The sequence below is a fragment of the Podarcis liolepis genome (assembly GCF_965112155.1).
Source record: "Podarcis liolepis genome assembly, chromosome: 13".
Taxonomy (NCBI): Eukaryota; Metazoa; Chordata; class Lepidosauria; order Squamata; family Lacertidae; genus Podarcis; species Podarcis liolepis.
The window spans coordinates 48,455,817-48,477,468 of NC_139573.1; the positions used below are offsets into that span (position 1 = coordinate 48,455,817).

Below are 21,652 nucleotides of genomic sequence, written 5' to 3' on the forward strand. Positions count from 1 at the left end.
GTGAGAGCAGCAGCAAAGGGAGACACACCCACACCCCATTCCAAATATGCTGAGAGCACTCACAAGCAATGCACAGCCAGACCGATGGTTACTCAGCGGAGTCCTCTGCTCCCTCTTGGGGGAATGCAAAAGTCTACAGAAGGATTCTGTGCAGCTCCCAAATGTATTTTAAAGAGATCGGCTGGTCCAGTAATAATTACACAGAGATTTCCCCCACCCAAAGATATAAAGATCCTCTTGAAATTGTCTCTCCTCCCTCCCCCACCTAAGCTGAAAGCCTCCATCTTTCTGTGAGCTGGGAGACCTCTTAAAGCGACCCCTTTAATAGCTAGGTTGCTCCTTGTTTATAATTGCCCCTTTTCACGAACAAAGAAATGCATTATGGTCCCCTTTTCTTTAATGGCACCTCAAAGCAAGAACATTCTTTAACATGTTGTTGTGAGAGTTTGTTTGGGAGAGGGAGAAATTGAGGATTGGCAGAGGAGGTCTTAATTATGCAACATGTAGGGGCCATTCACAAGCAGATCTTAAAGCAAAGTTCATTACATTTTAATTGATTATAATTGTATGTTGGGATCCTCCCATACTTATGGGATGTGCTGGGTGGGTGCAAATTTTATTTCTATGTCAGTTCTGGTAGGAAAGGAATACTGGACTGGGAGAAAACACCATTTATTAAAACAACTGTTTGATACTTATTTTAAATCCTGCATCAAATTTACATGTTCTTGTATACGTTGGGATGAAGTGACACTGAAAAGGTGTGGAAGTCTTATTTTATTCTACTGAAATGCTTTAACTTTGTTTATTTTCACATTACAGAAAGATGGAATCATCAAGCAAGGCTGGCTAGTCATTAACTACATAATCTCCTTAAATAGTTCCTTAAGATAAACTTAAGACACTGGTTTGGAACCAGAGTCAAGCTGCAGTCCACTTACCTGGGAATTCAAAAGGACTTATTTCTGAGCATCTGTGGTTAGGATTTCACTGCAAATAACTTGAATTTAGGGTGTCGTACACCACCACCCCTTCATGGAACAGCAGGGCCATTGCTGCATCCATAGGCCTGGAGGTGGGCAAGACAATGAGAAGGGGCTAAGTCCATAGAGCTGTACTGCTGATAGGCAGATACTCAGTCAATAGAAATACAATTGGTAGAGAGGGCTCTGTGTGATGTCATTTCCCCTGCCTCTTCTAGAGAGAAAGGAGCATATAGTACTTCCTGTTCGTCTCTCTCTCTCCCTTTGACTAGCGTTGGATTCAAACATGCCTCCACTTGATCCAACTTGCCCACACCCTCCCAAGTGTCCCTATTTTCCAGGGACGTCCCTGATTTAGAGAAGCCGTCCTGGTTTCTTATTTGATCCCAGAATGCCCCACTTTTCCTTAGGATGTCCCAAGTTTCATTGGAGAAATGTTGGATGGTATGGAGTTTTCCGACCCCTGAGCTATCTGAAGGCAATCCTGTATAGGGAAGTTTTTTCAAAATGTTAAATGTTTTGTTATGTTTTTATTTATGTTGGAAGCTGCCCAGAGTGGCTGGGGCAATCCAGTAAGATATGTGGGGTACAAATAGTAAAATTATCATTATGGAATGGGACGTCCCTATTTTCATCAGAGAAATGTTGGAGGGTATGCATGCCTGAAGCTGGTTATACTGTAAATAGAGGTATTTTGCCTGCATAGTTTTTACTGCTGCCATTACTGCGAACCAGTGTACGATTATAAGTAAATTATATTTTTTTAACTTACTTCCCAAGTTGTTCCCTGATTCTTTATTAGGCTGGGTAAGAAGGGGGAAGCCAAGAGTACTTTGTTAACTGGACTTGCTCAAAACAGAGTTTTGCAGCCTGATTATTAGGCTTTTAATTTTGCTGACAAAAGGATGGGATTTTAAAAACTGTTCAGCTCTCACACATGGGTACCGGGAGTGATAAATTGCAATTAAGGTATCCTCTCCTACCCATTAAAACCCATCCCACAGTCATTGCAGTGAAGCTGGTCCCTAAGGATACCATAGCTCATCCTACTGAAAGCCACCAAGAGGTCAAGGAGAATTAAAGAGGGTCACATCCTCTGTGCCCTACATTCCGACATAGGACAATCGATGGCCTAGTCATCTACTACCTGACTCAATCTGTACATCGCACATAAGAAGAGTCCTGCTGGATCAGGCCAAGGGCCCATCTGGTCCAGCACCCTGTTCTCACAGGGGCCAACGGGAAGCAGGCAAGCAGAACATGGGTGCAACAGTTCAATTCACTCACCAGCAATTTCCGGTGACTGGCATTATAAAATACAGTGGTACCTCAGGTTAAGTACCGTATTTTTTGCTCTATAAGACTCACTTTTTCCCTCCTAAAAAGTAAGGGGAAATGTGTGTGCGTCTTATGGAGCGAATGCAGGCTGCGCAGCTATCCCAGAAGCCAGAACAGCAAGAGGGATTGCTGCTTTCACTGCGCAGCGATCCCTCTTGCTGTTCTGGCGTCTGAATATTTTTTTTCTTGTTTTCCTTCTCCAAAAACTAGGTGCGTCTTGTGGTCTGGTGCGTCTTATAGAGCAAAAAATACAGTGCTTAATTCATTCCGGAGGTCCGTTCTTAACTTGAAACTGTTCTTAACCTGAAGCACCACTTTAGCTAATGGGGCCTCCTGCTGCTGCTGCGCCGCCGGAGCACGATTGCTGTTCTCATCCTGAAGCAAAGTTCTTAACCTGAAGCACTATTTCTGGGTTAGTGGAGTGTGCATCCTGAAGCGTATGTAACCTGAGGTACCACGGTACTGCCTCTGACAGTAGAGGGAGAACACAGCCATCCTGGCTAGCACCCACAGATAGCCTTAACCTCCACGAATTTGTCTAATCCTCTTTTAAAGCCACCCAAGATGGTGGCCATCACTGCCTTGTGGGGAGGCTACCTTTCTCGTGTGTGTGTGTGTGTGTGTGTGTTTGACTGCCACCACCCAAAAAATACTGTTTTTCCCTCCCCTTCTTGCTGCAAGGAATCTTTTCTCCCCACCCCCACCTTGCGCTTTTGGGGAATGTGGTATGTGTAACAGGACCAAGCCATCTGCCTTCCTGACACGAGGTGGCCTTTCTTTCTGAACAACTGACCCTAACCCTTTCTTCCCTTATCTCTCTCCCCTTCTCCGCTGCCAACTTAACCTCCTCTCTTCCCTCCTCCTCCCCCTCCTGCCATCTCCGCTTACCCTCAGCATCTTATCTCCTGGCCGTTGTAATTCTTCCTCTGTCATATTTCAAAACCCCTCTTAGCTCTCTCATGCCTGACCCAGGGCCTTTTATCTGGGGCCATTTTTCTCCCCGCAACTTGACCCTTTTTTAAAAGCATAAAAAGGAATCCCTTCCCCTTTCTGCTATCTTCCTTCCCTCCCTCAGACATACTTTCCACGTTTTCTCAGATAGGCAGCTCAGAGCTGGGCTTTCGTCCCTGGAGCAATTGACCCGGGGCCAGAATTCTCCTGGCTCCTTCAGATCCGATTGCCTGCTTTGTTTCAAGCTATTTGGAACCTCCCCCCCCCAATGAAGGCAGGCCAGGGGCTTTCTGATGCCACATTTGAAGGCATATGATTTGTCTTCATCTATTGGACTGTTGGAAAATGTTTTGCTACTCTTGTATGAAACCATCACTGGTAAGCATAGCTTGCATGATTCTTTGGATCTTCCGAAATACTACATTTTAAGCTCAGTAAGGCATGTTCATGACTTAGTATTTTCCTGGGTTGACATGCCAGTAGTATTTTGCACATGTCCATTATTGCCCGCTTTAGGAACATAGGAAGCTGCCTTATGCTGAGCCACGTTTGCTCCATCTAGCAACCTAGCTCAATATTAGCAGTAGCCCTGCAGGGTTTCATACAGATGCTCTACTCCTGAGCTATGACCCTTCCCCAAACTTTCCTGACAGCATGGGGCTTCCCTTTTGCTTTTAGCTTGTATCTACAACCAAAGCTGTCCCCAGTTCAACAAGGTGCAAAGTCCTACCTTCCAGCATTTATGCCAGATTACATCTGGCGACTAGTTCACATTATGTGAAAGAGCTTCCGTCACAGAATATCTGCAGGTTTTGTTTCTCCTGACTCTTTAAAAGTACAAGATTCTTTGAGTGATGGCTAGATGGGGACCTTCTGCAGAGCCATGTCTCTGACCCCCAAGTTGTGCTTTCTCATCTCTCAGCATTCACACAGAGATGCCGGTATCCAAGAACACACGCTCCATGTTGCCTGGGGCCTGGAATACATTGTAGTAAGATACACTGCTCTTGGCACTGGATAGGACGGTGTCACTATAGAACATTCCTCCAGGACTGCATCTTGTGTGCTGGAACTGCGGGACGTTGTACATGCCTTTATTTGATCATCCCTTTTGTAGCTTGCTCTTTTCTTCCAAAGAGTGGTTTTACTGAGTGAATAAAAAAAATGTTTTAAAAATAGATTTTTAAAAAATGTTTTAAAATAGTAAACTCATAAATAATTCAAACAATTCAAGTTGTGTTAATACTTAAGTATTAATCCAGAATTGAATGTGCAGTCCATACAGTGTGCATTGCAGTTTTTTTTATATATATAATATTTTATTAGGTTTTATCAATAAAAAAGTTTAGAAAAAACAAAGAACAAATGCAAAAGAGATACAAAATACAAAAGCACAAAAATACAAAATACAAAAAATACAAACATTAAACACAGAAAAAAGAAAAAAACACATATAAAAGAAAAACAAAATTTCTCTCTTTCTTATCTCCCCACTTTAGATTAACTTAATTTTCCTGACTTCCTCACGTCTCCCATTTTTGTATCCCTTTTAAATTTGGTTCAGCAAATTCATAATCTATTAGTTTATCTATTATTAATCCCCTCATACTTTTTACCTTGTTGCTAGAGCCCCTTCAAGTGCATTGCAGTTTTTGTTAGGCCTCCACTTTGGGGGCCTAATCCTGCCTGCTGGTTGGTTTAATCTGGCGCTTTGGTTGGCCCTTCACTTCATCAAATCTGACCCTCTTGAGTGGGGATTCGAACCCTAGTCCAACACTCTGACCAACACACCACACTGCCATGATGTGCTCTGAGTGACTTTGGCCCAGTCACTCTTTCTGAGCTACTTCACCCCTGTCCATCTCACAGATCTACAATCCTCAGTGAAGAGGGGTAAATTGTCAAAGCATTATGGGAACTGTACCTCTGTGACAGGGAAAGTGGTACCACAGTGTTTTAAATGTATGGTGTGAATGTGACTTAAGCTTCTAGCATTGGTAGAACCTGAGATAGGAGGCAAAATGTATGGGCAAGCTATTCTCTTCCATGTTTTCTTAGAAACTGTGCCCTCCCTTTGTTCTCTGTGTGTCTGCCTCTCTTTGTGTGCCCACCTCAGTGGGTTTTTCCGGGTTGTTGGTTGGGGTCACTTGCTTGTTTGGGCAAGCTGTTTTTCAGCCTCCCTGGGCAAGTTGTTTTTCAGCTTATCCACACTTACCTTTTGCGCCATTCTTCCCAGGTACAGGTCTGCACTTAAAAGCTCTGTGTCTGAAAGTAGGAGGGGAGTTGCCCCAGAACTTTCCCCATGAAAAGCTACTCTTTAGCACCCAACCGGAGCAACAGCTCAGGTTTTCTGCTGATTGATAGTTGCTCTACTTGGATGCTAAATAGTGGGGGGGGGGGGGTTGTGGAGAAAGGGGGAGCAGGCAGACATGGAGCTTTAAAGCATGGACCATGCCTGGAAAGAGCAGAGGAATGGTAAGGGGATAAGCCCTCTATCCCATCTATGAAAGGGATACATGTTTTCTGGGTGCTTAATTCCTTTTCCATATCCCTCTATATTATTTTTGCACTAGGTTGTCGTCAGGCTTCTTTGCACTGGCTTCACCACGTTTGCATAGAGGCCAGTGTGGCTACTTCATTGGCTCTCAACCTGCGTGCCTGGCTCCTCCTACCCCGTATGCCTATTCAACTTCCGCATGCCTATGCATGCATCGCCTTATTCTCAACTGTTAGGCAGGTGTGCGAGAATAATGCACGTGAGTTCACAACAATGGTACCTCGGGTTAAGAACTTAATTCGTTCCAGAGGTCCGTTCTTAACCTGAAACGGTTCTTAACCTGAGGCGTGCTTTTGCTAATGGGGCCTCCTGCTGCCATTGTGCCGCTGGTGCACAATTTCTGTTCTTATCCTGGGGCAAAGTTCTTAAGCCAGTGTGGTGTAGTGGTTAAGAGCGGTAGTCACGTAATCTGGGTAACCGGGTTCGCGTCTCCGCTCCTCCACATGCAGCTGCTGGGTGACCTTGGGCCAGTCACACTTCTTTGAAGTCTCTCAGCCCCACTCACCTCACAGAGTGTTTGTTGTGGGGGAGGAAGGGAAAGGAGATTGTTAGCCGCTTTGAGACTCCTGAAGGGGAGTGAAAGGCGGGATATCAAATCCAAATCCAAACCTGAAGCAACCACTTCCTGGTTAGCGGAGTTTGTAACCCAAAGCGTCTGTAACCCGAGGTACCGCTGTACCTACTTTTAGACACACACCCTAGGGTGGACCTATTGGAGATGCTGGCTCTGTGTCTCGGCTTGCTTTCTTGAGTGACCTGCTCAGAGGGTGAGAGTTCTGTGCCATGGATTTCGTGGTTGCCCTTGAGACTGGAGACTCTTAAGCCCCAGAGTTCCCCATCTGTAAAATGGGTGAATGTCTGATGTCTTCTGAACACTGTATATGTTCCATGTGCATGTATGTGTGAGATACATATACCTGGCTTGTCTGCTGTATATGTGCTTTCATTTCTCTTGCGACAAGAGTTGTAGCATGGATTGTGTTGGTTTGCGCTATAGTAGTCTGATATCACCAAGCAGTACCATACAAATGCCTGAGGTCCCTGCTATAACTGCACACCTTAGAAAGATGAACAGAGTGTTTGCTATCCTTTCCACCCTTGAGTCTATGATTGGGGTTTACCTAGTGACCTGCTGGGCTGTGTCCTCAGGCCCTGCCAACGTGCCAGAACATTGTATTTTCAAGGGTTGGTAACCCTGACCTAGAACTGTATATATTCCACCATTTCAAAACCACCCAGTGCAAGTGCAGAAATCAGTGCTGGCAACAGAATTCTACTTCTTAAGAATTTCTGCGTTCATTTTAAAAGCAAAACGAAACATCTCTGCAGCTTCTAAGGCTGCAGAGGTATACAGTGCGTGTGTGTGAATCTCACTGGCAAGACCCCAAAAGAATGATTTCCAGGGAGCAGCCCTTCAAGGGGCAGCCAGAGCTCTTTGCCTTCCCTGTGTTGAGCAGAAGCAAATTAAATACATTGTGCGAAATAAGCAAATATACTCAATGTGCATTATGAATTTTCACACACTGTTCCGCTGCAAAGAATTTGGGCTGCCTTCCTGCCAAATTTTGATTTTGAGGGGAGGGGGGAGCAGAAACAGGCTGCTTGGGGGAACTGGGTGATTTGTAAAACTTGCCTGTAGATGGATTTAATTCTACCACCATGCTTATTTCGAGACAGGGCCGGTCTTGTCTGCACCCCGAGACTCGGTCATAAATAACATCAAATTGTCCTGTAGTTTTGACGTGTCCTGAATAAAAACTCCAGCGGAAAGTCCTCAGGAAAGAATGGGCCTGTTTCTCTCTCCTAGTCCAAAATTTGCACCCAACACCAGGGCCTTTTCTATCCTGCTTCTCCCCCCTCCCTCTAAGTTTTCTCTCCATTGTTCTTTCTTCTTCTTTTTCTTTTGGGATTTTCTCCCTGACCCAACCCCCCTGCTTGCTTTTTTCTTTCTTTCCCTCCTTCCCCCTTCTCTACCCTGGCCTGTTTTTTTCTTTTCTAACTTCTTTCCCTCTCTCTCTCCTTTTCCTGTAACTTAAGCTTTTGTTGAGAGTAGGAGAAGGCCAGCCTGCCTTGAAAAGAGGCCCCCTCTCTGCCTTTCAGGGCGTAATTGAAACCATCGCGCTGTTCGTAGCTGTGGGGTGGGGTGGGGGGTGGAGAGAGGGGCTCCCGGAATCAAAGACCTGGGGCTGGGGCGGAGGGGAATAACTTGACCCTTCAAGACAAAATTTGATTTATGACCCTCTTGCCCACCAGCTAGTCAATCGGCTTTTCCTAACCTAACACTTGGCAGCAGAATGAGAGCGAGAGATCTCCCCCCCCAGCCCCAAAATCAGAGGACCAGAAGCAGAAGGCATTAACTGGATCTTATGCATGTACATCTAAACGGTACTTGCTAGCAGACGCCACCAGCAAGAACTGTGAGGGAAACGCTTTGTGCCAATTCCCTGCTGCAATGCAAGAGGCCTGGTTTTTTTGGTTTTGTTTTAAGTTCCTTCGCCTAAAACAGCTGAAAGACAGGCAGAAATTCAGCAGGACAAGCAGTTTACATCCCTGGGTCGCCTCCAGCACCAAGTCAGTAAATCCTTAAACAGTTGAACTTTTACCTCTCATGCAAGTTGTTGAAAACTCAGAAAGTCTGCTGCCAGAGCAATGGGCATCAACCATAGATGCTACCTTTCCTTTAGCAGGGAATCAAGTTGCCTGTTGCCTAAAACTGTCTCATTGTTCCAGCCCCTCAACCCACCCCAGAATACTCAGTGAGGACTAACCAGGGCTCAGCACAAGTATGTGACCTCTGGAACGTGTGCGGTGATAATGGAAGGAGGAGTGCCTCTAAGCAGTATGGAATTTGAGCCACGGGACTCAACCTCAGACCTGTTTTCAGTATCAGGCTTGGATTGTACTTCCCTGAAAAAGCTAGTCAGATGGCGAGCCTCTGAACATGCACTAAACGACTTTTCCTGATCTGGAAATTATACGGCACGCACCTTTGTATCTGTGTTGTTGGGCTGGAACTCTTGGCTAAAAGAAAAAGGCCATCATCCTAGCAGATTTCTCATTCGATATCATTCCCTGCTCCTCATTCATGTTGCATGTCCATAGTGCAGAACCAGGAAGTCGTCTTAGGCTGGATTTGCCAGATGCATTGATTCAGCTCCTGTTTCTCAGTGTTTTAAAGACATGCAGGCACATCTCTTACTATATTCTAAGGCACAGCAGTAAGTTTTATGCTTCCAGTGGAGGAACCTCATTGCAAAGTGTGTCTTAACTCGTTGATTTCAAGAAACCTGGGCTTTTGCTGGGAGCAGCCGAGCTCTTGCAGAATGTGCTTTAAATGAATTGCAGTTGAACCAAGCTCTTGCAAAAGACTGAGCAGGATGCCCTCTCCAATACATCTGATGACATATCTTTTATTGGTTATAGTTTCCTTAAAGCAGTTTTATAGACATTGCTGTCTGCAAATCACGTGGCTTTGAGTTTTCCAGGTCAGTCATATGCTATGTTGGGAAAACATATTTGTGCTATTCATAAATGTTGAGCATGGGTACGCCTCCAGCTCACTCATGATGTAAGCTATTTCCTATTCACTTCAGTTCTTTGAAACCCTCTATACGCTAGGCAAATAGTCATATTCGCTGCAAATTAGTTTCATCATTTTATGCTGGGTGTCGGAAAAGAAGATGATTCACACCTTGCTTCTATTTCATGGGCTCGCATCCGGAGTCACACCTCCTCTTTCCAGTCCTCTCTATAGCATCTTAGTCAGTGTCTGCATGGGGTTACATTATTTGTGCATCATTTTGTAGAGGTGTGCCAGAAATGTAATCCGCCTCATGGTGTTGCAAGCACACGATGCTGCTGTTTGAAGTTTGTCAAAAGCCGTCGCAGGCACACATTTTTACCATAAATAGCAATAGCTGTTGTTTTGAGGGGGCTAAGGAAGTAGTGGGGTGTCAGGTAGTGGGGTAAAAAGCAGGAAGTAGAGGGAACGAGGGGCAAAGGAGCCATAAAGCTGAAGAGGAAGGGAAGGAGCTAGGGAAAGCTGAAGGAGCTAGGGAAGAAGCTACAGAAAAGAGAAGTCGGAACGAGGAGGAAACCTTACATAGGACCTATATGCAATTGACAGGAAAGAAACAGATGATAGCTTTGGGTACTTGGGGGACAGAGGAAGTTAAAGCAGCAGCAGCAGCTAAGAGCTGAATCCATCTTTTCCCAAGACACATCCATTGTAAGTCACAGAATGTTCACAAACAGTCTAACTGCCGAGGGGCAAGAGTCCACCATGGAATGATGGGAAGACGGTCTCTGCAGAGAATTATTTGCCTTAGAAAGAACAGATCATGCCAGATTTTAGCAGTCAGTAGGGTGCTCTGCAAGGATGCAGGGAAGAAAGGAGACTGGAGCGCTTGGGGAACAGAAAGAGTCAGAGATGCCAAGGAGCAGGAGTATAAAACTTAAACAGGGACTAGATTGCTAAATGAATGCATTTTTGACACTGTTGTTTTGGCTGCGTTGTACTTGCACCAGTGGGAGTGGGAGGCTGACCCGGTGCTTCCTGCAGAGGTTGGCTGACATCATTTGAGAACCCTTGATGCAGCGTCACTCTTGGAGGGGAGGAGCATGGGGCAAAACTGGCTCCAGCTTTGGCTCCCGAGACCGTGACTCATTCAGGGAGATTAAATGCCATGCGCTCGGTTAATGAAATGTTTGCGTCCCGGCCTCCCCGCACCCCACCCCAGTTGCTGTCTCCACTCAGCGAGAACAGCTGAGGGCCCTCATATGACCCAGCATGGGGGGCTGCACAACGGAAAGCCAAGGAGATAGTAGCCGGGCTACAGATCCCGCAGCTGTGCTTGTCAGGCTAGATCTGGCTGGAATCCTCACCCATCCAAGGAGCAGGAGGGGTGGCACTGGCAGTGATGCAGCAGCCGCTTCTGTAGAAGAGGGACAGCCACTTTGCAAGAAGAGGAAGGGGAGAAGAGTCTGCCCCTCCATCTGAAGCAAATTCAAGGAGTCCGCCATCTTGGCCAATTTGCTGCTGCTACTACTTAAAAGAGGGAACAAAACATCTACACCCTCCAACATTTCTCCAATGAAAATAGGTGGCACTGTAGTCTAAACCACTGATCCTCTTGGGCATGCCAATCAGAAGGTCAGCGGTTCAAATCCCCGCGACTGGGTGAGCTCCCGTTGCTCTGTCCCAGCTTCTGCCAACTTAGCAATCTGAAAGCATGCCAGTGCAAGTAGATAAATAGGTACCGCTGCGGTGGGGAGGTAAACGGCGTTTCTGTGCGCTCTTGTTTCCGTCACAGTGTCCCGTTGCACCAGAAGTTTGACTGGACTTAAAGTCCTGGAGCACTTTACTTTTACCTTTACATTATTATTATTATTATTATTATTATTATTATTATTATTATTATTATTTTATTATATAGGGTAAGGTAAAGGTAAAGGACAATTAAGTCCAGTCAAAGGCGACTATGGGGTTGTGGTGCTCATCTTGCTTTCAGGCCGAGGGAGCTGGTGTTTGTCCGCAGACAGCTTTCCAGGTCATGTGGCCAGCATGGCTAAACTGCTTCTGGCACAACAGGACACCGTGACAAGTGCCAGAGTGCACGGAAATGCTGTTTACCTTCCTGCTGCAGCGGTACCTATTTATCTACTTGCGTTGGTATGCTTTCAAACTGCTAGGTTGGCAGTAGCTGGGGCAGAGCAATGGGAGCACATCCTGTTGCGTGAAGGCAAGCCAGGCAAGCCTCCATGGGGAGAGCATTCCACAAAAGGGAACCACCACAGAAAAGGCCAATTCTTGCGGAGGAAGCAGGCGAAGAAGGGCTTCAGATGATGGTTGCAGAGTCTGGGTAGGTTCATATGGGGAGAGACGGTACCTGATGTACTGCAGTCCTGAGCTGTTTAAGACTTCATAGGTCAAAACCAGAACGTTGAATTGGACCTGGAAACTAATTGGCAGCGAGTGCAGTCAGGCTAAGATTGCCATTATATGCTCAAAACCTATTGGTTGTTGAATTCTGCACCAGCTGAAGTTTCCGAACCGTCTTCAGAGGCAGCCTCACATATAACACTTTGCAGTGATCTAACCTAGAGGTTACCAGATCATATACAACAGAAGTTAAGGGTACAGCTGGGCCACCAGCTGAATCTGATGGAAGGCACTCTGCACCACCAAGGCCACCTTAGCCTCAAGCGACAGCAATTGATTCAGAAGTACCTCCCAAACTGTGTACCCGCTCCTCCAGAGGCAACCTCCCCATCCATCTGATCTTGGAAACCACCCTCTAAGGGGGCCTCAGTCTTACGCAGATTGTGCTTCACTTTACTGATTCTCATCCAATCCATTACCAAGGCAAGATGGTGGAGAGTGCTCTTGTCTGGGCAGAGGCAGATTTAGGGGAGAGCACGTGGTTTGGGGCACACATGGTGCGGAGCTTTGGGGTGCTGCAAGGGACACTGCACCTATGATGTAGAATGGAGCGTGAGAAGCAGGGGGCACTGAATTTTGGTACCACTGAAATTTGAGACCCAAGGTCTGCCACTGTTTCAGGTTTCCTACAGGTACCTTGTTGGCCACATTGAGAACTAGACTCTGGACCGAATCTAGCAGGTTTGCGTCACGTTCTTACGGCCGTCTGCAAGGAAGTGTGGTCCTTTTGAGCGGCCACATCACATGATAGCTACTGCAAACGAAGGGTTGCATTTGTTGGGGAATTTGTATTGGCTGTACCTAGCAACCTGGATGTGGGTCAGCAATGAGAGGTCCAGATAAATATCCTTTCCCGCATGACTCTGTAGTGTGCCTGTGTGCTTTGCTGCACAATTCATTTTCGCTCCGATCTCTACGGCCAAGTCACAGGGAACCCAAGTCGAGGAGCCTGCCGTCGGTTTTGGCAAAGGGTACCAAACAGAAACTATTCCCTGCTTCCCATGGGAAAGCGATATTGCAAGGGGGGAGGCAAAAAGAGACTGCAGGTGGGCTTGGAGACGGCTGAGCTGGTCTTGGACCCTCTCCTGGGTGCTTCCATTCACCTCCACCCGTCTCAAGCTCGCATGTGATGAGAAAAATGCCGAAGGGGACAAGCTATTTATAGGGTGAGGGATCTTCCGGGACGCTGTGACAAATTTTATCCCATGTAAGAGATTTGCAGCACGGAAACTAATTAGCTGTATATTCCCCACCCTGGGGCAGCAACACCAACCTGCCGCCTTACGTTCTTTTCTACTCCCCTCTCTGCCTCTTGCATTACGGGGTATTGCATAACTCTTGTATCTAGCTTGAAAGAGGCAGCAGGAGGATTCCAGTCTACTCCTGAAAGTATGAGAGCTGGCTGCTCTGCTTCTAGGTAAATAGGTAAAGGACCCCTGACAGTTAAGTGCAGTCGCGAACGACTCTGGGGTTGCGGCGCTCATCTCGCTTTACTGGCCTTTGTCTGCAGACAGTTTTTCCAGGTCATGTGGCCAGCATGACTAAGCCGCTTCTGGCGAAATCAGAGCAGCACACGGAAACGCCGTTTACCTTCCCGCCGGAGTGGTACCTATTTATCTACTTGCACTTTGATGTGCTTTCGAACTGCTAGGTTGGCAGGAGCTGGGACCAAACGACCTTTCGATCAGCAAGCCCTAGGCTCAGTGGTTTAGGTACTCGGCAGCAAAAGTGGGTTCAGAAGCACTCATGTATATCATGAATAGCTCAGTTGGTTAGAGCATGGAGCTGATAATGCCAAGGTTGCAATTTCAATCTCTGTATGGGACAGCTGCATATCCCTGCATTGCAGGGGGTTGGACTAGATAGATGATCCTCAGGGTTGATTCCAGCTCTACAATTCCATGATTCTATGATGTTTTCCTTTTCTCGTTTTTTAAAAAGAGCTTCTCTAAACAGAGGGAAGTCGTCAGATAGCCATGGAGAAATGCAAAGGATTGCAGAAGTACAGTGGTACCTTGGGTTACATACGCTTCAGGTTACATACGCTTCAGGTTACAGACTCTGCTAACCCAGAAATAGTGCTTCAAGTTAAGAACTTTGCTTCAGGATGAGAACAGAAATTGTGCTCCGGCGGCATGGCAGCAGCAGGAGGCCCCATTAGCTAAAGTGGTGCTTCGGGTTAAGAACAGTTTCAGGTTAACTACAGACCTCCGGAATGAATTAAGTACTTAGCCCGAGGTACCACTGTACAGCAAATTTTTTAAGTGGGTGGGTGGGGAGAATCTAAGGGAAGAGGAAGCTCCAAGACAGTTGAAGGAAGACTGAGCACGCTTAGCAGCCACAGAATGACAACTAAGAATTGAGGGACAGGGAAGGAATGGAGAAATTGGAAGGGGGGCAATGGAATGGGGTGCCCTGGAAGATGGTATGGCTAGCTGGCTGGCATCCGGAACAGGAACACTAGTCCACACTGCAACATTTTGTTGCAGGCTCCACTTGAAGATATATAATTCACAAGTATACTTCTACCAGTACTTACCACTGTGGTTCCCACTTTCACCCAGCTTTGTGCCTGCACTTGAGAATTTGCTGCTTTAACTTCTTTCCCCCGCATGTTGCATGTTTTAGATTGCGAATCGTCCAGCGGGAACTGTCATTTTCAATTATCTGTTCAGTGCACAGTATTGCCTTGAAGTTCTATTGGAGGGATAATAACACGACAAGAATGGGAAATTCCTGGGCCTGACCCTGCTTCCTAAAACACATCTAGGGGCCTGACCCTGAGCAGTTCTTGCTGCAATCAAGCCCTGCAGCTTGAGTCTTCTGCCAAATGAGTTAGTTTCCAGACTGAATCTAGAGGATATGTTCATAGGAACACAGAGCAATCCCATGCACACTGACCTGGCACAAAGTCCCATTGGACGCGGGAGTGGGCAGGGAAACAACACTCTGCACATGCTTTAACACACTCTGTTTTTTATTATTGTTTTGCATATGTAAAGGTAAAGGGACCCCTGACCATTAGGTCCAGTCGTGGCCGACTCTGGGTTTGTGGCGCTCATCTTGCTTTACTGGCCGAGGGATCCGGCTTACAGCTTCCAGGTCATGTGGCCAGCATGACAAGCCGCTTCTGGCAAACCAGAGCAGCGCACGGAAACGCCGTTTACCTTCCCACCAGAGCGGTACCTATTTATTTACTTGCACTTTGATGTGCTTTTGAACTGCTAGATTAGCAGGAGCAGGGACCGAGCAACGGGAGCTCACCCCGTCGCGGGGATTCGAACCGCCGACCTTCTGATCGGCAAGCCCTAGGCTCTGTGGTTTAACCCACAGCACCACCATATATATATAATATACCATATTATACCTTGGCACTGAAAGCAGAAGAGGCGCCAGGTTAAACTAAGCTTTATGGCAGAGCGGGAAGTTGCATCTCAAGGAATCTGTGTCTTATCTGAGAAAGAAAGCCAGGCCAGCTGCAGTGGCCTCCCTTCCCTGCCCCCACCAAGGTTCACACCCTTGCTTATCAAGACATGGGAGGTGTTGCCTTGCTGGAGCTCCCCATCCATCAAGCCAGAGTCGCCAGCCCCTTCCAAGTGTACCATGTCAATTCCTCCCACCACCACCCCTCGCCCCTCTGTTGACACAACCTATTCCCCAAGCTAAATACTGGGCGTAAAGGTTTCTTTGCTCAGTTCATCAAACTTCAAAGCACACCCCAGTCATATTTCAGCCTTTGCACGATACTTCCATAAATCCCTCCCCCTCCTGCCCGGGTTTTACATAGCAATAGATGAGAAGATATAGCTGGGAATGGGGACGCAGAGGAGGCTGCTCTCCTTCATTCTGCGTATCCCTTTAGAGTGGGGAAAGCTAGCTGTGCACTGCAAAAATGTAGATAGGCAACAGAGACCGTTTTTGTGTGTATAAAATTTAAAGCAGAGTTTAGCCAAGGCCAGGCCCTTTCTAAGTCCCATTGATTGCAACAGGAGAACCAGATAAAGATATTACAAGTGTCGTGTTGAACAGGTTGTAACTTTTTACCGGATCATACACATAGCTGTCAACTTTCAGATTTGAAAATAAGGGATCAGCAGCCTCGAAAATAAGGGATCAGCAGCCTCCCCTGTCCTGGGGACAGTCTACGGGATATCTAACAATCTGGGATAGCAGCAGGAAACGGCGCTGGAATAAGGGAATTTCCCGCAAAAAAAGGGAAGGTTGACAGCTATGATCATACGCTGGACAAAAACTATTTTTGGAGGTTGGAGGGAATTGGTATTGGGGAAGAAGGTAAGCCTGTTGGAGCCCTCTTTTTTTAAAAAAAAAAAGTGCGGGGATTTTTGACCCAGTGTGTAATTTGGCGCTGTGCAGAGAAGGGGAATATTGACATGCATAATTCTTTGCAACTGCAGCATCCCTGCAGAGCCACACTAAATCATAGCCAATGCACTTTTATAGCACATAAGCATTCCCCCCCCCCCCGGCAAGAATCCTGGGATATATAGTTTGGTCAGGTGCTAGAAATCACAGCTCTGTTAGGGGGAAACTACAGTTCCCATGATTCTTTGGGGGGAATCACACATGCTTTAAATGTTCATTTAAACGTATCTTGTAGATCTGCCTGTGATTCTCGCTGTAGAAAATCTTAAAAGACTTTCCTCACCCAGTGAAGTGGTAGGGAGGGGCTATTTAGTTCACGCGGAAATTTGGGCTGGGTTCATATGGGAGGATGTGTATCAAAGCATAATTATTTCTACCTTCCCTTCTCTTTCCCTCCCCTCTCCGCCAGTTGCACCGCAACAGCTAGGCGCAAGACTGCTCCCAACTGTCCTGCCCTAGGTGGGTGGTGTTGATGCCGGATGGTTTGGGGTGGGGGTTAGGGTTAGTGGTTGCATACCAGGCTGGAAGAATAGAGAATAGGGGAGCCCCCCCTCCCCGTTTCCCCCCTGCACAGACCCCTTCAGCTTTGCCTTTGTCTCACACTTAAGAGCCTTTTAATTAAAACCAGCCACAAAAGGCCTGGCTAGCTGAGTCCTGCCGGCAAGAGGAGGGAGGGAAGAGTATCATTGCTATGGAAATGAATAGGAGAGGCTGTGTTGCCATTACATACTTGGCATCGCCAGCCTGGCAATGATGGGCAGGGGGAGCAACGCATATAGGAAAGGCCGCCACCCCCTTCTCACGCACCAGGAACGAGGTAGCGGCTTTCCCATTGCAGGGCAGCTGGCTGGTGGCTTGAGAGTCGGGGCTGGTGCAGTAGCAAGTGATCACAATGGTGTGGTCACGCATACAGAAAGCTGAACTAAGGGTTGCTTCGCCAGCATTTATCACTGACTTGAGGGTAACTGGCGTTACCATCGCCCAGGAGTGGTTTGGGAGCCAGAGTGCAACGGTGCCATCACTCGGCAGCATATCACAGGTAGGGCTTGACTGTGCCTGACTCCCTTCACACGACAGGTGCTGGCAGCGGACGGACTCCCTTCGCCGCTGGTGCCCAGTGGAACAAGCTGTGCACCAAGGGAGCACAATGAGGTTTCACCCTGGCACCTTGGGGGGCTGCAGCCAATGCAGCTCGTTCCTCTCTCTACTTTTCAACACCGTGATGTACCACTTTGTCGCAATGATTGGCTGGTCGCGATGACATTGCCTGGCCCTAGTGAGGGATAAACTATGCTTCTCCCATGATTCTTTGGAGGAAGCCATATGCTTTAAATGTGCCTGCAGTCGCCGGGTGAGCTTTGCCTCTGCCCTTTCCTTCCATCCTATACAGCAGGGATGCTGAACCTGTTTTCAGATGTTGTCAAACTCCTAGCACCCATAATACTGACCAGCATGGCCAACGGGCTTGGGAGTTCAGCAAGACCTGGAGGACCACATGTTCTCAATTTCTGTCTTAGGCTTCTGCCTCTCATGAGGCACTGGGGGCCTGTGAACCAAACCATGGTGTCCCTATCGCCAGAGCCACACAGCACCCGTTGTCACCCATCCTGCCAGAGCCTCACATACCTGTCTCCGCTGCTCATGTGGCAGCTACGGCTGGTCCAGTTGGGAAACTGGTCACCAGCTTCAGATCCACAGAAGGCAGGGACAGGCAAGTGAGCGGCCAGGACCCAAGGTCCAGTCTAGTGGTTCCGAGGAAGAAAGAAGTCCCCAGTCCGGTTCTTTCTTCAGGAATAAGCTCACTAGACAAGCCGCTATTTACTTAGACAGCAGTGGTTTTTAACCAGTGTGCTGTGGCACACTGGGGTGCCTTGAACGATGGTCAGGGTGCCGCAGAAATAATGTCGTTGGTCAAGGGAGCCATGGACTCAAAAAGGTTGGAAACCTATATTATACAGTATTGTCAGAGCCAACTCAATACATTTTGGCACCTGAGGCGAACCAAAAAAATGGCACACACCCCCTCTGCCAGGAAGAACGGGTGAGTGAAGATCTATATCAGGAACAAGGTGGGGGAGAATAAAGATCTACCTGCTGCCCCTGTGGATCCTGCAACTTGAGGCAGTCATCTCACCTTGTCTCATGAGTGGGCCGGCACTGAGTACTGTTTTGTGCTCCACACCTCCCCAACAGGTGAAAAATTCCAAGGGGCACTGCTAGCCAGGTTTGGCTTCCTCTGGAAGAGAGAGCATCAGTCAGTTATGAGTTTGTAATATTTGGTATATTTACAAGTAGACCATAAGCGGAGGCAAGCAGCATACAACACGCTCCGATTGTGCAGCAGTTTCGCTACCTCTTATCCAGACTTTGGGAAAAGGCCCCCTGAACATGCAGATGTTTCCAGTAGGGATGGATAGATCAGACCCCGGGACTCAGCTAGATTGGTAAAGAACGTGTGTTTTATATGTGTTGTATATGCGATATAATGGGACGGGGGTGGCGCTGTGGGTTAAACCACAGAGCCAGGACTTGTCAATCAGAAGGTCGGTGGTTCGAATCCCCATGACGGGGTGAGCTTCCGTTGCTCAGTCCCTGCTCCTGCCCATCTAGCGGTTCGAAAGCACAAAGTGCAAGTAGATAAATAGGTACCACTCCGGTGGGAAGGTAAATGGTGTTTCCGTGCGCTGCTCTGGTTCGCCAGAAGAGGCTTAGTCATGCTGCCCACATGACCCGGAAGCTGTATGCTGGCTCCCTCGGCCAATAAAGCGAGATGAGCGCCGCAACCCCAGTTGGCTAATGGTCAGGGGTCCCTTTACCTTATATGCGATATAACACGGTGACACCAGATGGCGTTGTGGAGTCCCGTCTTTCCTTACCAGATTTCTCTGTATGAGTTTGCAACACTGCCTTTAACTGAATCGCTTCTTTGCCGTGTCTAGATCCAGCCTAAATCTGTCCACTTTCATTTTTTTGCTGGCACTCAATCACAGGTCTGTTTTGCATGTGTGTGTTTTTTAAAGAATAGACAAAAAGTTTGCATTTAAATTTTACACGTTGTTGTACGCCTTTCCCCCAAATACATCCTTTTCCAAGCTTCTTTCCCGTAAAAATTTGCATTTCAACCGCAGAATAGGCACACTTCCCCCCCCCCGACACGCCGTTGCAGAATCTGGATTAGTGCAACGCCCAGTCACAAGCTGCATTCCGATCCGCAAGCAAGGTTTGGGACTGTTGAACTGGATCTTGAGCTGCGAAAAACAGACGGAACAAATTCCTCCTCCGCCCCCGCTTTCCAGTATTCAGCAAACTCTCTGCTGGCTCTGGGCTCTCTGTTTCTGTTCCAAGCCGTTTCTTTTTGTTCCTTCTCTCTCTCTCTCTCTCAACACACACATACGCTCACACGCAAATTACACCCCCCCTTCCCTTCTTAGCTGGGGGAAGGGGGTGAGTCACCTTTCAAGCCGATAGCTCTCCTATTCAGAATGCTCAAGAAAGAGATCTCCAAACTACTTCCTAAACATCTACCAGTCGTCCTGGTAGTCATTAACAAGCAAGGCCCTTCACAGAGGAATGCTGTGGCCAGCAGCCATGACAATATTTGCACCCCGCCCTATCCCAGGGGCGCAGGCTCACAATTTCATCCATATCCATCTGTCTCCCCAAAGGGCTCACAACCTCAGTATTAAGTTTGGACGCCTTGAGCAGCGAGCAAAGGGGAGGAAACTAAAAAATAATACACCCTTTTCCACTCGCATGTTCCTGTTGCTATGACTCCCCTCGCCCCACAATACGAGGGTCTCGCAAACACAAACTTTGCTCTACTTCTCGTTCGGCTCCCTTTCACGAGTAAACGGGGGCATTTATTTGTTTACCTCACAAAAATGGACACAACCTTTCCAATAGTATGTAAAAACCTCTGTGTGGATTCCAGGACATATGAAAACGATCAATTTGGAAAAAAAAACATGGTTGAAAGCAATAAAGAAAACAGTAGAAAGAGATCATCAGTATGGCTTGCCTGAGCAAAAATGTTTTAAGCAGGCATTGAAAAGAGTACAGCAATTGTCAATAGGGAGGGAGTTTCAAAGTGCAGATGCCGCCACATTAAAAATATTGATTTATTACGACTGCGGGATGAGAATTATGCGGCACTTTGTTAACAGTGCCAGTTCCACGGATCAACACAGTTGAGTGGGCATACTGTATATATGGGGCAAGGCGCATAAAGAAGCAAAATGAAATCAATGGTAGCACAATTTTTCTAGAGCTCTATGCTTTGGCAAAACCCGCAACTGGTTCTTTCTTATTGCATTGCATTCCTATCCCACCTTTTTCTCCAGTGAGCTCAAGGTGGTATATGTGGTTCTCCCCCTTCTCGCCACAATACGCCTGTGAGGTAGCCTCAGTTGACAGGCAATGACTGGCTCAAGGTCACCCAGGGAGCTACATGATCAAGTGTGGGGATCTGAACCGTGGTTTGCCAGGTCTTAGTCCGACACTCTAAGCCAGGGGTCAGCAAACTTTTTCAACAGGGAGCCGGTCCACTGTCCTTTAGACCTTGTGGGGGGCCGGACAATATTTTGAAAAAAATATATGAATGAATTCCTATGCCCCACAAATAACCCAGAGATGCATTTTAAATAAAAGGACACATTCTACTCATGTAAAAACACGCTGATTTCTGGACCGTCCGCGCAGTGGCGTAGCGTGGGTTGTCAGCACCCGGGGCAAGGCAAGTAATTTGCGCCCCCTAACCCGTGGATTTGCGCCCCCTAACCCTAACCCCCAGATGTTGCGGCCGGCCCCCCCCTGCACCCCTCACGCTACGCCACTGCGTCCACGATCCAGATTTAGAAGGCAATTGGGCCAGATCCGGCCCCCGGGCCTTAGTTTGCCTACCTATGTTCTAAGCACCCCACCCCACTGGCCTGCTGCAAGGAAAGGGCGTTCCAGTCCAATTTACAGAGCAGCAGTGATCTTGCTTGCTGCTGCTTTTCTGACTTGTGGAGGGTATTCTGCTCCGATGTCTGCTCTTCCTGCGGGGGGAAGAGATTCTGTGTACCAGCTAGCGAAGCAGGAGCAAGTGGAGATGGCAATAGTTGCAGTTCCTCAACCTCAGCCCACCCACCCAAATCTGTAGCATGGGCAGAGGAAGTTTTAGGGGAGCGCGACCGATCCGGTCACTCTGGGTGTGGAGTCTCAGGAGCGCCGCAACTTTTATTTCAAATGGGGGCTGAGAGGCGAGAGGGGCGCTGATTTCTTTGCGGCACGCAGGGTGCCACTGAAATTGGAGACTCCAATGTCGGCCACTGTTATGGGGAAGCGTGGGGTAACAATACAGTAGTGGTCTAACTTTATACGGCTCGTGGGAAGTGCTGTGGACATTTGACTAGGTTACATAAAGTATTATTGTTAAAACAGGGGCATATCTAGGCATCAGTCCGCTTGGCTCCCTCCAAGGGTGCAGACTGGGTTGCATGTGCAAAAACTGTGCCTCTC

The 21,652-nt window shown here is 47.6% G+C and overlaps 2 long non-coding RNA genes across 5 annotated transcripts in view; one reads left to right on the top strand and one right to left on the bottom strand.

Moving 5' to 3' along the window:
* Positions 1-1,754, top strand: part of LOC310690957 — a 68,440-nt gene extending 66,686 nt beyond the window's left edge. For all 4 annotated transcript variants that reach the window (XR_014518290.1, XR_014518291.1, XR_014518292.1 and 1 more), the window contains one exon: positions 823-1,754. This is a non-coding gene — a long non-coding RNA (uncharacterized lncRNA). The remainder of the gene's footprint in view (positions 1-822) is intronic.
* Positions 1,755-21,423: 19,669 nt separating this feature from the next.
* LOC310690988 overlaps positions 21,424-21,652 on the bottom strand; it is a 162,132-nt gene continuing 161,903 nt past the window's right edge. Inside the window, exon 2 of the long non-coding RNA XR_014518312.1 lies at positions 21,424-21,542. This is a non-coding gene — a long non-coding RNA (uncharacterized lncRNA). The remainder of the gene's footprint in view (positions 21,543-21,652) is intronic.